This window comes from Cygnus atratus, chromosome 1 (genome assembly GCF_013377495.2).
Source record: "Cygnus atratus isolate AKBS03 ecotype Queensland, Australia chromosome 1, CAtr_DNAZoo_HiC_assembly, whole genome shotgun sequence".
NCBI classification, from domain to species: domain Eukaryota; kingdom Metazoa; phylum Chordata; class Aves; order Anseriformes; family Anatidae; genus Cygnus; species Cygnus atratus.
This window is the reverse complement of record NC_066362.1, coordinates 132,095,883-132,108,007: the sequence shown is the minus strand read 5'-3', so window position 1 is coordinate 132,108,007 and position 12,125 is coordinate 132,095,883. Positions and strand designations below refer to the sequence as shown.

The following is a 12,125-nucleotide window of genomic DNA, read 5'->3' as shown; positions in this document are numbered from 1 at the left end:
CATTCATATATTTTCAGTGTTAATAGTTAAGTATTAACAGTTCAATTTGACCCTGAAAGAATAAGAAAATAGTATGGAGTATCAGCTTCTACCTCCAACACTGCAGAGTGCAAAGCTGGGAAATATGTATTAAGGCACATTCTCACATCATACACCGACTACTTTTGCCTGAGATATTTTAGCTGAAAAAGGTACCAAAAAATTCTTCGTTGATGTTATCAAATTAATTGAATCACTCAGATAGAAGGCACCATTCCTATAGGAGCAGCAATGTTTATATTATGGCCAAAAAATTGGAGAACTTAATTTCTACCCTGTATCCTTCTCTCCCTCTTGCAGCCTCCCTCCCAGCCATCGAGTGCCTGTGATCTCGCCTAGAATTTGAGTCTTGCTTGATTTACCAAATAAGGAGGAATGGGGGGCAATTTTACCCTCTTAATGCACATGATACACTGATACAAGGATAAGAGCTGGAGAAGACGTGAAATCTGCGCTGACCCTTAGGCCGCAGACTGAATGTTGCATTACTGAGTATCAGCTGGGCCTCTAGGGAGACTGCATCAGAAGAAACACAAACAGCAGAATCCACTGTAACAGAAAATAGCATATCAGATCTGAAATTAAAAACTGAATCTGTTGAAGCTCTTTACAGGAGTGGGTCGTTTTATCCTGGCTTTGCTTTCAGACATGAAAAGCCTTTGCTGCATGAAATTATTGGGTGAGCCTAAGCACAGTCCTGGACTTTTATGGATATAAAAACATATTTTTCTATAGTATTCTTAGCTTATGTAGGTGCTTTGGGGTTGTTTTGTTTGGGAGTTTTCTGGTTTTTGTTTGGTTGTTTTGTTGTGTTGGTTTTTTTTTATTTGTTTGCTTTTTTGCATTTAAAGTGTGCTCTGATTGTGTTTCACTTGAGGACAAGAAAAATTCTGTTGCATGAATTTTGCATGCTTTATGTGCCTTATTCTCTTACACACTTTCTTGTGGCATGGTCATCACATTATTCCTTGAGTCCCCTCAAACAGTGCCTTAAAACTCTTAAGTAACAACTGTCAGGAGCGCACTCAGCAAGACAGCAGAGAGAGCAGGAAGACCAAAAGCAATTAAACTTGTAGGTAAAGACGAAAACAATCTAAAAGAGGTAGGGGAAAGAAAAAAAAAAAAAAGTGATGTAAAGCAGTCACTCACCACCTCCCACAGGCAGACTCAAACTCACCTAGTCTCTGAGAAAAGGCCACCTTGGTAGCCAGTCTGTCCCCTCCTTCTTCTACTAGCCCAGTTTATTGCATTGATGTTACGTGGTACTGAATATCCCTTGGGCCAGTCTGGGTCAGTAGTCCCAGCTGTGTTCTCTCCCTATCATGCCCACCCACAGCCTACGAGCTGAGGGAACAGAGTGGAAAAATAAAGCTGTGACGTGGTGTTCAGCAACTATTGAGCAATAGCCAAAACATCAGTGTATTATCAAAAGTATTTTAGGCACAAATCCAAAACCATATGGGCTGCTGTTAGCTCCATCCCAGACCTAGCGGGGGGAGAGAGGTGAGAGTAGCTCTTGTCTTGCTCCAGTAACCCCATGGTAATGAACACTGTAAGCTGGAGCATTTTTTGGATGTCATTTTCTGGAGGACAACTTCCAGCTCAGTTTCATCTGAAAGAAGTCCAGTTCATACAACCCTGAACCAGTCTCCAGTTTGAACAAAAGCCTGGCAAATTGCTCAAAAGTGCACAGAGCATCTGAACTAAAACAGTGATGTGGAAAGCAGTGAGTGAGCACCCAACTGTCGGCCAGCCTGCCACCAGAAATTCGTACCTCCCGTGAGGAACAGTACAGCAAGGCACGCGGTAGGATTTCCTGAAGCTGCAGTCCCTGGGCTGGGTATCAGCCACCACGCAAGTGGACATTTGTACTGGAAAGCAGATTGCTAATGTGACTGTGAGATGAACGGTGCTGCTGTCCCCGACAGAGCAGCAAGATTCACCAGCAGCGGGACAGGTCTAACTACTGGAAATAGTGTCAAAAAAGCATTACATGTGAAAAATTTATATACTTTCAGTAGGCTAGAAAATGAAAGAAAGTAACTCCAGGACAAGTTATGATATAGAAAAGGCAACTTTTCTTTTTTAAGTTTTTTTGCCAGCTCTGTCAGGAAAGCAGCACTTGGTGCCAGGTGGGAGAACGGGCTCCGAAGGCAGGGCAGTGCCACTGGAGGGAGGTCTCCTTGCACGGCGACAAGATGCATGAGCTACATTGCGTACAAACATATTGCTGGAGAGCTGCAAAGTGTTCTGCTTTGTTTTTCCTGTGGGTATATACGAAGAGAACTTTCTGTTACAATATAGGTTCTTTATGAGAAATAATTAGGCAGAGAAAGGGCCCAAGGGAAGCCAGAGAGAGATAAACTAACCCAGGGATGTCGCATTGCAATTAGGAATTTGCAGAGACTGTGTACATGCTAATGAGCATCTTCTCTGTTACCACTTCATTTCTGATATGCCCAGTGCCTTAAACCAGAAAAGGAATTTCTTTATACTTTTCTACTTAGAAAATTATTTTTTTTAGCCTATAAAAGAAAGAAAAGAAGGATATTAAAATAAAACAATAGAGACAAAAGATAAAAAATCCCTAACATAAGCTATAATACAAAGATGTAAGGGAGAAAAAAAATAATGCAGTTTGGTTCTTGTTGTTGGGCAGGATTTTTACTTTTTAATCCCAATGTTATTGCCTTTTTTTTTTTTTTGAATAGTTCAGTAATCTCACTAGAATTTTTCCTCTATAAAATGCCAAGGACTGTACCCAAGGTATCTCACATCTTTTCCTATTACACCAGAGGGAGAGGCTGAATCATACTAAAAGAAGTTTCTTGCCTTATTAGGACATGAGAGTCTCATATAAAGAGACATGAGCCGGTAGAAATAGCTAGCCCTAATACCTGCTACATGTTTCCCATTACTGCAGCACATCCAGCTAACTGTAGACTGTTAAAAAAAAAAAAAAAAAAAAAAAAAAACACCACCCTATGGGGGGGGCAAAGCTATGCCACTAATGAGGTCATTTCTTTTTGATGTGTGTCAATAAATAAAGAAGGAAAAACATAAATAACATGTTTCTGTATATTAACCTCTTTTGAAGGAGGATTATGTTTTAAGTGTGCTTAAGATATTTCTCAAATGCCCCTTAGCATTTTTACAGTGACATAAGGCACTTAAGGCTGGATTGCAAGCTGATTGCTACAGACAGAAAGACTGCTGTTGCCACTGTCTGGCGTCTTAGATGTGGATTACGAGCTCTTCAGCGCAGTGACCTTGATGATGTTTTGTGTCCATATAGATCAGGCACCATAATTTTGTTTTCTTTCTAAAGATATAGTTAAAAAGGAGGCACGGATCTAATGGATGTCAGTTTCTCCTAAATAATGACTATCTCTAAAAAGCTAAAAGGAAAAAAAAAAAAAAGGAAGAAAACAAGAATGAAAAGAAAAACAAAAGGAATAAAAAAGAGGGAAGCATTTGTTTGCAGGAAGAAAAAAAAGAAAGAGAGAGAGAGAGAGAGAGAGAGAGAAGTTAACAGTATAACTGAAGGGAAAAAAAAAAAAAACTTTTTATTAGCTCACGCAAATCCTGTGCTCCTACTGCCGATCATATTGGTAGAGCTGCCACCTGTCAGGCTAGAGAGGCAGTAAAGTACAAAGTGAAATATTAAGGATGTCAGAAAAGTGTTTACAGCTACCAGCCATGTATGCTCATCTGCACAAAAGCAAGAATAGAAGCTTGGTTTTGATGAAACCCATACTGATTAGAAAAACAGCTTCAGCTGCTCAGAGTAGACAGGAGAGACAGTTTTAAATGAAGGCTCAAAAGAGCCTTTCAGCTGATGCAAATAATTAAGACTTCACATGATAATTCCTAGGAAATGCCATGGTTGTGCTGTACCTTGCCCACACCCTAGAGCAGGATGCATTGCAATGAATGTAAGGAGTGTATTAAGAACTGCAGCTCTTCCTTTATGTATCCACTTGACTGTTTTCCTGGTTAAAAATAATAGTGTGTGTACTTCACAGTACTTTTGATATTGAATACATCACAGTGATGTTTTACAGCCCAGTTACTACTCTGTTGAGAGCAAATAATGAAGCATTTGTTTCTTGTTTTGTTGCCGTGTTATTAGGACTTGAGGGAAGAGCTAGTAATGGGGGATTTTTTGCTCTATGTGATAAGTAGAGGCTTGAATCATCTTTCGTAAACTGTTTTTGCTTTGCAAAATACCCCTCTTCTTACCTTTCTATCCCTTTTGTGCTTTTTGCTCTTCATGCCACAAGAGTAATGAGAAGGAGACATCCTGATATATAGCCAGCCTGAATAATGCCATCAATCACTCCAGCCTTCAAAGTCTGACCGCATGTCTATTTTTTTCCCTAGCTTTTCCCCAGATTTCACCATCTCTTTGGAGGCCTGGGTCAGCACCACCGTCTGCTGCCAGCCCTCCCAGCGTGCACGAGCTATCCCTGCTCCCAGGATACTGAGGTAATTCCCTGACCAAGCCGAAGAAGAAGGGAGGAGCGTAAATATCCTCAAGCGCAAGAAAGTGCCCAGATTTTTCTTTTCCTTATCTGGCACCCCTTTCTAAGAGGGGAGGGGGGATGTTGGCTCCTTTGGAACTGTGGGTGCATGTTTCAGACCAAGCGGAGTTTGTGTAGGGAAAGTGAGGCATTTCTGTGGGCAGCCGCTCTGGCTGCAGTCAGCCGTGACTGTGAGAAGTGCCACGCTTGTTTCTTCTGTGCCTGCTGCCAGGAAATGACTTTCCCTTCTATTTCGTAACCCTAGGCTGACAGACATCATTTTGTAGGATGTTCCTGGCTAAATAATCAGGAAGGATATGAACCTGTTGCTATCAGTAGAGCTGTGTACAAGCATCTGTCTCCTGCTCTGCCTCACCACCCTCTCAGGACTCCCCCTCCTGACTCCCTCCATCGGCACCTGCCATGGATGGGAGCAGCCTTCCTTTGGTTCTCCCTCATCACCCCTTTCTTCCTCCTTGCTTCCTCAGGAAGCAGACTGTTCCTTAGCTTTATTTTTTCTTCTGTAGTCAACCTCTCCATTGGTTTTGACCAGTCATTCTCATCAATGCATTGTATCTCCATCAGGCACCCTGACTTCAGCAGGGAGGCCAGAAAATCCCATTTCCAGTGCGTAACTTCCTCTCTATCATCGTAACAAGTTTTCACCCAAACTTCCCCAGCTGTATCTCTAAATTTACCATTCCTATCTTCAGCAGGGCAGTGTTTCATAGAAATTTAGTTCCAGAAAATCTCTGTCATGAATAATAGATACCTTAAATTATTCATATAGGCATTTCCACTATCTCTTCTGTTGGGGTCAAGATGTTAGACTAAACAGAGCAATGACTTGCTGTAACATACTCAGAGTGCTTTTTATCATGCTTCTGTTTGGTTTTGGTTTTCCCCCCGGTCTTTCTTTTGAAAGTAAACACGATTATGTTTGGAGCCCAAATTATATTGACAAAGCACAATATAGTTGCTTTTGTTTGTTGCCATTTTCTCTAATTTATTTGTATTTCTTAAGAGTATCATAGCAGTTTGATAACCCCCTGGCAATTACCTTGACAGGAACTTTTGTTGTTAATTTGGTGCTGTTTACAGATTATATTCCCTTATAGACTTTTCACTCAATTATAGGAAGATACCAAGAACATATAGAATTAAATCCAAGCAATTTGCTTTAGCCCAGCGTGGTAAATAATAACTAGATGTTTTATCAGAGATCAAATGCTAGTTGCTGAGCTGGGGAAATTAAACTAATTACAATTCTGATGTTTTTAAGAAGAACACAGACTTTCTCTCATGCTATCTTTCTTGGGACTGGATGTAATCAGATCTCTGTGACTTCTGAACCTCCTCTTCCCATTTCCTACAGATCCTCGAAACAGCTCAGTGGAAATATACTTCAAACAGCAATCATTTCTGAGGGTGCTGAAAATATAAGGATGCTTACAGTGGGGGGCAAGGATTATGCTGAAGGCACTGGGGAACAATATTTCTATCAGGATTATTTTTCTTTCAAGTACATATTTCAGACCTTTGTAATAAGCAAGAAGGTCCACCATCTGAATTTGCTAGTGCAAATTATTCTGAAAGCTGGTTAGAGGTGGAAGGAAGGGAATATTTTTCTACTTTGCTAGGATCTGAAATAAATTGCAGTAAATGAAACAAAACAAACAACAACAACAAATCCAGTACAAGTTGCTCCCATTCATGGTAGAAGTACAGCAATTGTTGATTATAGATGAATTGCTAAGAACATTGTTTTCATTTCAGCATGTAAGAAGTAGGCGTGCGTACCTTTTCCATTTCAATTCGAAAAAATATATCGTGCTGACAATCTAAAGAATTATAGAGATGGTATTATATTAAATGGTCCCTTTATTCTGTTTCTGGGTCCAGTGGTTTCCCCAAAATGTCTGTACGTGTTCTGAAGGTGTCTAGAATAATAATACTCCTTTGTCTTTTCGTATGTACTAATTTTATACCCTTTTACATTAAAAAAAAAAATCTGCAGAAAGTTATCATACAGATATTGATATGAATACTGAGATGAGACTGGGAAGACAGCTGTTCAATGAAGTAGCAAAGTGTTACCTTAGCAACCTGCTGTCATAAGCCTGGCTATCTTAATATCTCCAAAGAGGTACAGTCTTTGGTAGGGAGCATTGTAAATAAACAAAGGGCGAGTCGACAGGAAGTACTGTCAGTAATCTTTTTATACTATCTGCTATTGACAGTGTCAGTATCTCATTCCTTCTTTATCCTGAGCAAAATAGTTCAACTGTCATGTGGTTCACTCTTGCAGGTAAAGGGTGCTTCAGAGCAACTACTGAAGTCATGACTGTGGATGTGACCAGGACTGTCCTGCACACACAGCTGAAGGTATTGTGACCAAATACCCCTGCTCTTTCAGAGTTACCTGATGCGGTAAAAGGCCCCAGTGACTTCAGGGATTTGCAGTCGCACCATAAGGTACAAACCAAACGTTTAGGACCCACTCAAGCCTGACACTGGAAGCTAAGAATTATGATCCATGTCATTGGTAACAACACCTATATTTATTTGCATAATTCTTATGTTTCTCAGTCACTTGCTAATCTGACAGGTCTTAATTACTGCAGCTAAATATATTCTTGTGCTCAAAAATTTCCTGAAATGGATTATTAATAATTCTATGGTCTCTATAAAAAACATTTCTGCGATGATTTTGTTTGCAAAAATCCAAGATTCAGAAGTTCCTTAAAGAACACAGATTCCTTAAAGAGCACATCTTTTTTCTTGAGGAAAAAAGGAGGTGAAAAGATGGAACTGCTTCCATCTTTCTCTAGTATTTTTCTCCTAAGTGGATTTGCATGGTACATTAAACTAAATGGTATTGACTTCATGTTCAGTCTAGACCTTTGAAGTATACGGGATGCTGTTAGATATTAAGCGTTTATGCTGAATCAGATGCCTTGTTTTTGCTGCACCTCTGAGTTGGGCAATGTACCATGAACAATAAAGAGATGCACGTACCAAAAATAATTGTATGGAAGTTCCTGGGGATGGGAGCCTAGAGACCAGTCTCATTACCGCAGATTTAGAATTATACTTTGAAATAATTCAGAACTCCTATTATTAAGCAAGGCCTAATAACATTTTCCTAGAAAGCATTCAGATTTTTTTCTCGATATTTTTCAGAAAGAGCTGGCTGGAGAGATGTCCAAAGGTGAATGCCAGCCAGTCATGCTGTCAGTGCAGCAGCCCAGAGCCTGCCAGAAGCTCCCACCAGCCCCATCCTCAGCCACCCTCTGCCTGCCATCATCCTTCACCTCTCCTCATGTACATCATGATGTACCACATCAACTCTTTCTTACTCCTTTACTCTGCCTTTCAAACATTGCCTTGTATGCACAGTTTAGTTGCATAGCGTTCCTTGCATTTCTACCACTCACTGATAGGAGGTGTTTCCTTGTTAGAGATCCTTCACTATTTCCCTTTTCTCATCCAGTTAAAATACCTGAAAATCTATCTGTTATGGAGCAGCAGATAACGACCTCCAAATGACCCGTACAGTGTTTATTGTCACGTTTTGATTATTTGTGTACCTTGCTGGAGAAATGACAGTCAAAAAGGGATTGCTGAATCAGATAAAAAAATAAGCGACTGCAGCATAAAACATTTGCAAACAGCTTTTTGTGCAACAAAGAAAGTGCAAAAATATGGCAGATAATGCTCCTGATTAGCACCTTGGATTAATTAAAATAGAAGTTTAAATGTATGGTAACCTTTTGGAAAAGAAAGAGTGAAAAAGAAAAAGAAAGAAGATTGTAAACTTAGTATTCCAAAGCAGAACTATTTATATTACATAATGTCTAGGAGGGATGGCATGCATGAAATGTGTTTGGAATTTTGTAGCATCTATAGTGCAGTTTAAAAGCCAATAATAAGATTTAACTAAAGAACAATTCTGTAAAAGCTACAGAAATGCCCTGGATTCTTGCACCAGCACATGTCTCTACTGTATTCATTTGGTGAGTCACCACTGCATGCAATAGCAGCTTCTAAGTGGAAACCCGGGGAAATCAGTGTGCATTATCCAACATACTGAATACTGAAGCAGCAGTTACTAGAGATCACTAAATAAGCAAATATAAATAATGCTGTTATATAGCTAGCACAGGATTGTGTATTTCCATTTCCATCTAAAAGAAAAAGGAACAAAATTAATTAGTGGAAGAGTATTTGAAAGAAGTTCATGAAATGATTTGAACAGACAGATAACAATTGCATCAGCCAGTATGCAGAGAGAAAATATGTTTGCATTAATGTTGGATTTTACTGTTTTTACTGATTCTGAAATAAAAGGAAGTTGTAAAAATTCTTCCAATTGCTTTACTAAGTGCATTTTTAAACCATGTCAGCTTTGCTGAACTTAACACATCTTACTTAAGTTATAAATTTAGAACCACTGCCTCCAAGAAACAAAAAACATTTTCCTTATTGTGTGGTTTGTAATATTACGAATTTAGACCTTCTGTATCCACAGCTTTCATCTCTGTAAAAACACATTCACAGTATAGATAAACAGCTTCTAAGGCTGCTCAGGCTTCCAAGATAAAAATCTTCAGCTGATGATGATTCTTTGTAAAAGTACCTCTGAGGCTCAAAAGAAAGCTACCCATCCTTATTTGTCTCACTGATAGCCTTTGGGACAGCTCTGGGGCAACCCTTTAGTTATCCTTGGGAAAATCCCAGCTTGACTGGCATGCTAGCACAAGATCCAGCCTTGAAGGCCCCCTCTCTCCTACACATGTTTGCAACAGCATTGCAGGGCCAACATCCAGCTGCCTACAGGGGCTCACATCCCCTATTTTCACATGAATTTGTCCACTTCCCACAGTCAGCACCTGTATTTTATTATACACTGTTGAGGGCCTTAGTAACAAAATGTAATTCCCCATGCAACCATGGATCAGCTTAATTGCTTGTTTTCCCTGAACAGCAAGTTTTACCCAAGATTTAGTTTGAATCCATGACATCTACTTTAAAAAAAAAAAAAATTTACAAAAAACAGGTCAAGAGTCCATCCCTCCCAGTTTGCAAAATACAACTGGTCAAGCAGTGCCCACTTATAATCCTATTTTGAGGCTGAACAAATGAGCATTTTTAAAGTAGTTATTGTGACTACTGATTCTGCTCCACCCTGATTCCTTCATTTAAGTGTTATCTCGTGAAATGTTTTGGGGGGATCAGTATATTACACTGATATTAGCAAGACAAACAAGTAGCATGCTCAAAAACATAACAAATTTGTTAATGCTAAGCTGACTGGCATTACCAAATTGCACTCTTTTATTATTTATTAAAGGACATTTATACTGGCCCCTCCACTATTGTCTGAGATAACTAACAGGCCTCAGCATTGCATTTATTCTCTGAAATTCAGGTATAACATTAACTGTTGTTTTTTTCCTAAGGTATTTTAAAATGAACATTAATGATTGACACAGTTCCCTGTGCAGTTCTTCCAGTACCCTAGCTACCTAAATAAAAAATTAGTAAGCAGCAAACATTTATGAAACCAAGTTTCAATGAAGAAAGATAATTATTACCAAGAAAGGTAATAAGCAGATTTTGATGCATAAACTTGTTTTTTTTTTCAGACCTACCTTTTCAGTGAAAAATATCCATCTTCCTCCAAAGTAATTTATGTTGATAGACTGTAATATCATTTTACAAGAAAAATACGTGGAAAAAAAAAAAAGAAAAGAAAAGTAGAAGAAAAACATGATATATTTACCTCAGAGATTTTTTCTTAATTATTTTATGGCTAGTATAGGAGTCTGGTGAAGTGATGTGCTTTGGAGCTACTCTTTGAAGCTTTCAGCAGCAAGTGGCTTCCTCCCCAGCATGTGTTTTAAATGTTTTGCGGGATTGTAGTCCACCTGCATAAAACTGTGCTGTCCTTTTTACCCTTTCAATATTTTAAACATTTGACCTGCTTTCCTTCCTGCAGTTTTGCTTCCTAGAATGTTCTTGAAATAATTATGTAAATGTCATCTTAATGCATTTTCACTGCCATGTGCATTTTCAGCCTCCTTATGATGTTATCTTTTCAGAATGCCAGAAAAATGCGAACCAGATGTGCTGAGCACAAAATACCACAGCAGGGATTTCCCTCACAGCAATCATGATATGGAAGTTCTCGGAGGCTCACCGCGAAGTAGCAGGGTTATTTTTAGTAACAGGAATATAACATAGGTAATAGAGTTTGAAGTATACTAAGTATATATTCAACATGCATATTTACCATGCTGGGGGGAAAAAAAAAAAAAATTGGTCCACAAGCAAACACTTCAATGATAACAGAAAACCCAAACCAGATTTGCCTTGATATTTTAAATTTTTTCACTAGTACTATGTGTTTTTTAATATTTATAGATAGCTCATTTTCTGCATTCCTCTGTAATGTGAGTATGTCAAAAAGTTCTATGAAAAAAGTTGAGCTGCAGACTGTTGGCTTCCTATATATTTGTGTATTGACATTCATTAGCCAGTTACCTCTTGAAATTGTGCCAAGTGACTAAATGCAAGTTCTATGTTTGATTGTCAAGACCTTTATTTTAGACCTCCTGGGTGAAAGCACAACCAAGCCTTTCAGTCAGAGGGTCTGTTGCTTGTGACAATTTGTTTGTGTGTTGGACTCTTTCCTACATAGCACAATTTCCCATTCAAAAGTGAGAATAGCACTGACTCCTTCCATTCCAACTAACACTAAAGGCAAATGAACTGCCCCCATTTCTTGTCCTCCGTTAAATACATGTCTAGCCATAAAACCTGTAACGATATCAGTGGCAGCTGCTAAGTTACTGCATTTTCTACTAAAGTTATGCTATGTGAAATATCTCCCATGATTTGATCCAGTGTATTACAAGGTGAGGCAGTGATGGTGGCATCTACGCTTCTAACTACGTCTTCTCAGTCACTCTTCATTTGTAAAAACATTTTTTCTCATTTTTATCCTACAGATTTATTTATTTATTAATATATAAATGGTATGAGTGCTGTGGACACAAAGAGGACAAAAAGGTTAAAAAGTTGTACAGGCTAACAAGCAAAAGTTCTAGTTTGACTCAGTGCATCAGACTCCTCAAGGTATAAAGTATAAGCAATATTGTATAGCTCTTTGCAGAGAGATTCTGCTTAGCGGTTTCAGTGGTGTTTTTTTGATTGTTTTTGTTTGTTCTGTTGTTTTGTTTTGTTTTGTTGCTTTTGCTTTTTAATTATGCTTATACTGATCCTAAGCCTTGCTTCGTAAAGCCTGCCACAGATTTAGATGGTTATTCTATCTTTTGACCAAATGCTGGAGTTGGCCTTGATCTCACACACATCTGCCATTTGACCTATGTGAATTATAGTTGGATTAAGGTATGCCATGTCTTATTAGCTTAATGGTAGCTGAGTTAGAGAAAGTCACACTCTAATGCACAGCTTTCTTTGATTGTTCATGACTCAGAACCTCTTGAAACTTCTGAGTTCCTCTTAGCACCAAGTCTGAAGTTCAAACAAAATTGGCTA

The 12,125-nt window shown here is 38.8% G+C and overlaps 1 long non-coding RNA gene across 1 annotated transcript; it reads left to right on the top strand.

The window, feature by feature from the left end:
- Positions 1–4,431: 4,431 nt before the first annotated feature.
- LOC118245751 (uncharacterized) lies at positions 4,432–8,848 on the top strand. Its single transcript, XR_004777962.2, has 3 exons — positions 4,432–4,527; positions 6,871–6,947; positions 7,746–8,848. It is a non-coding gene; the product is annotated as an uncharacterized LOC118245751 (long non-coding RNA).
- The last annotated feature ends 3,277 nt before the right edge of the window (positions 8,849–12,125 follow it).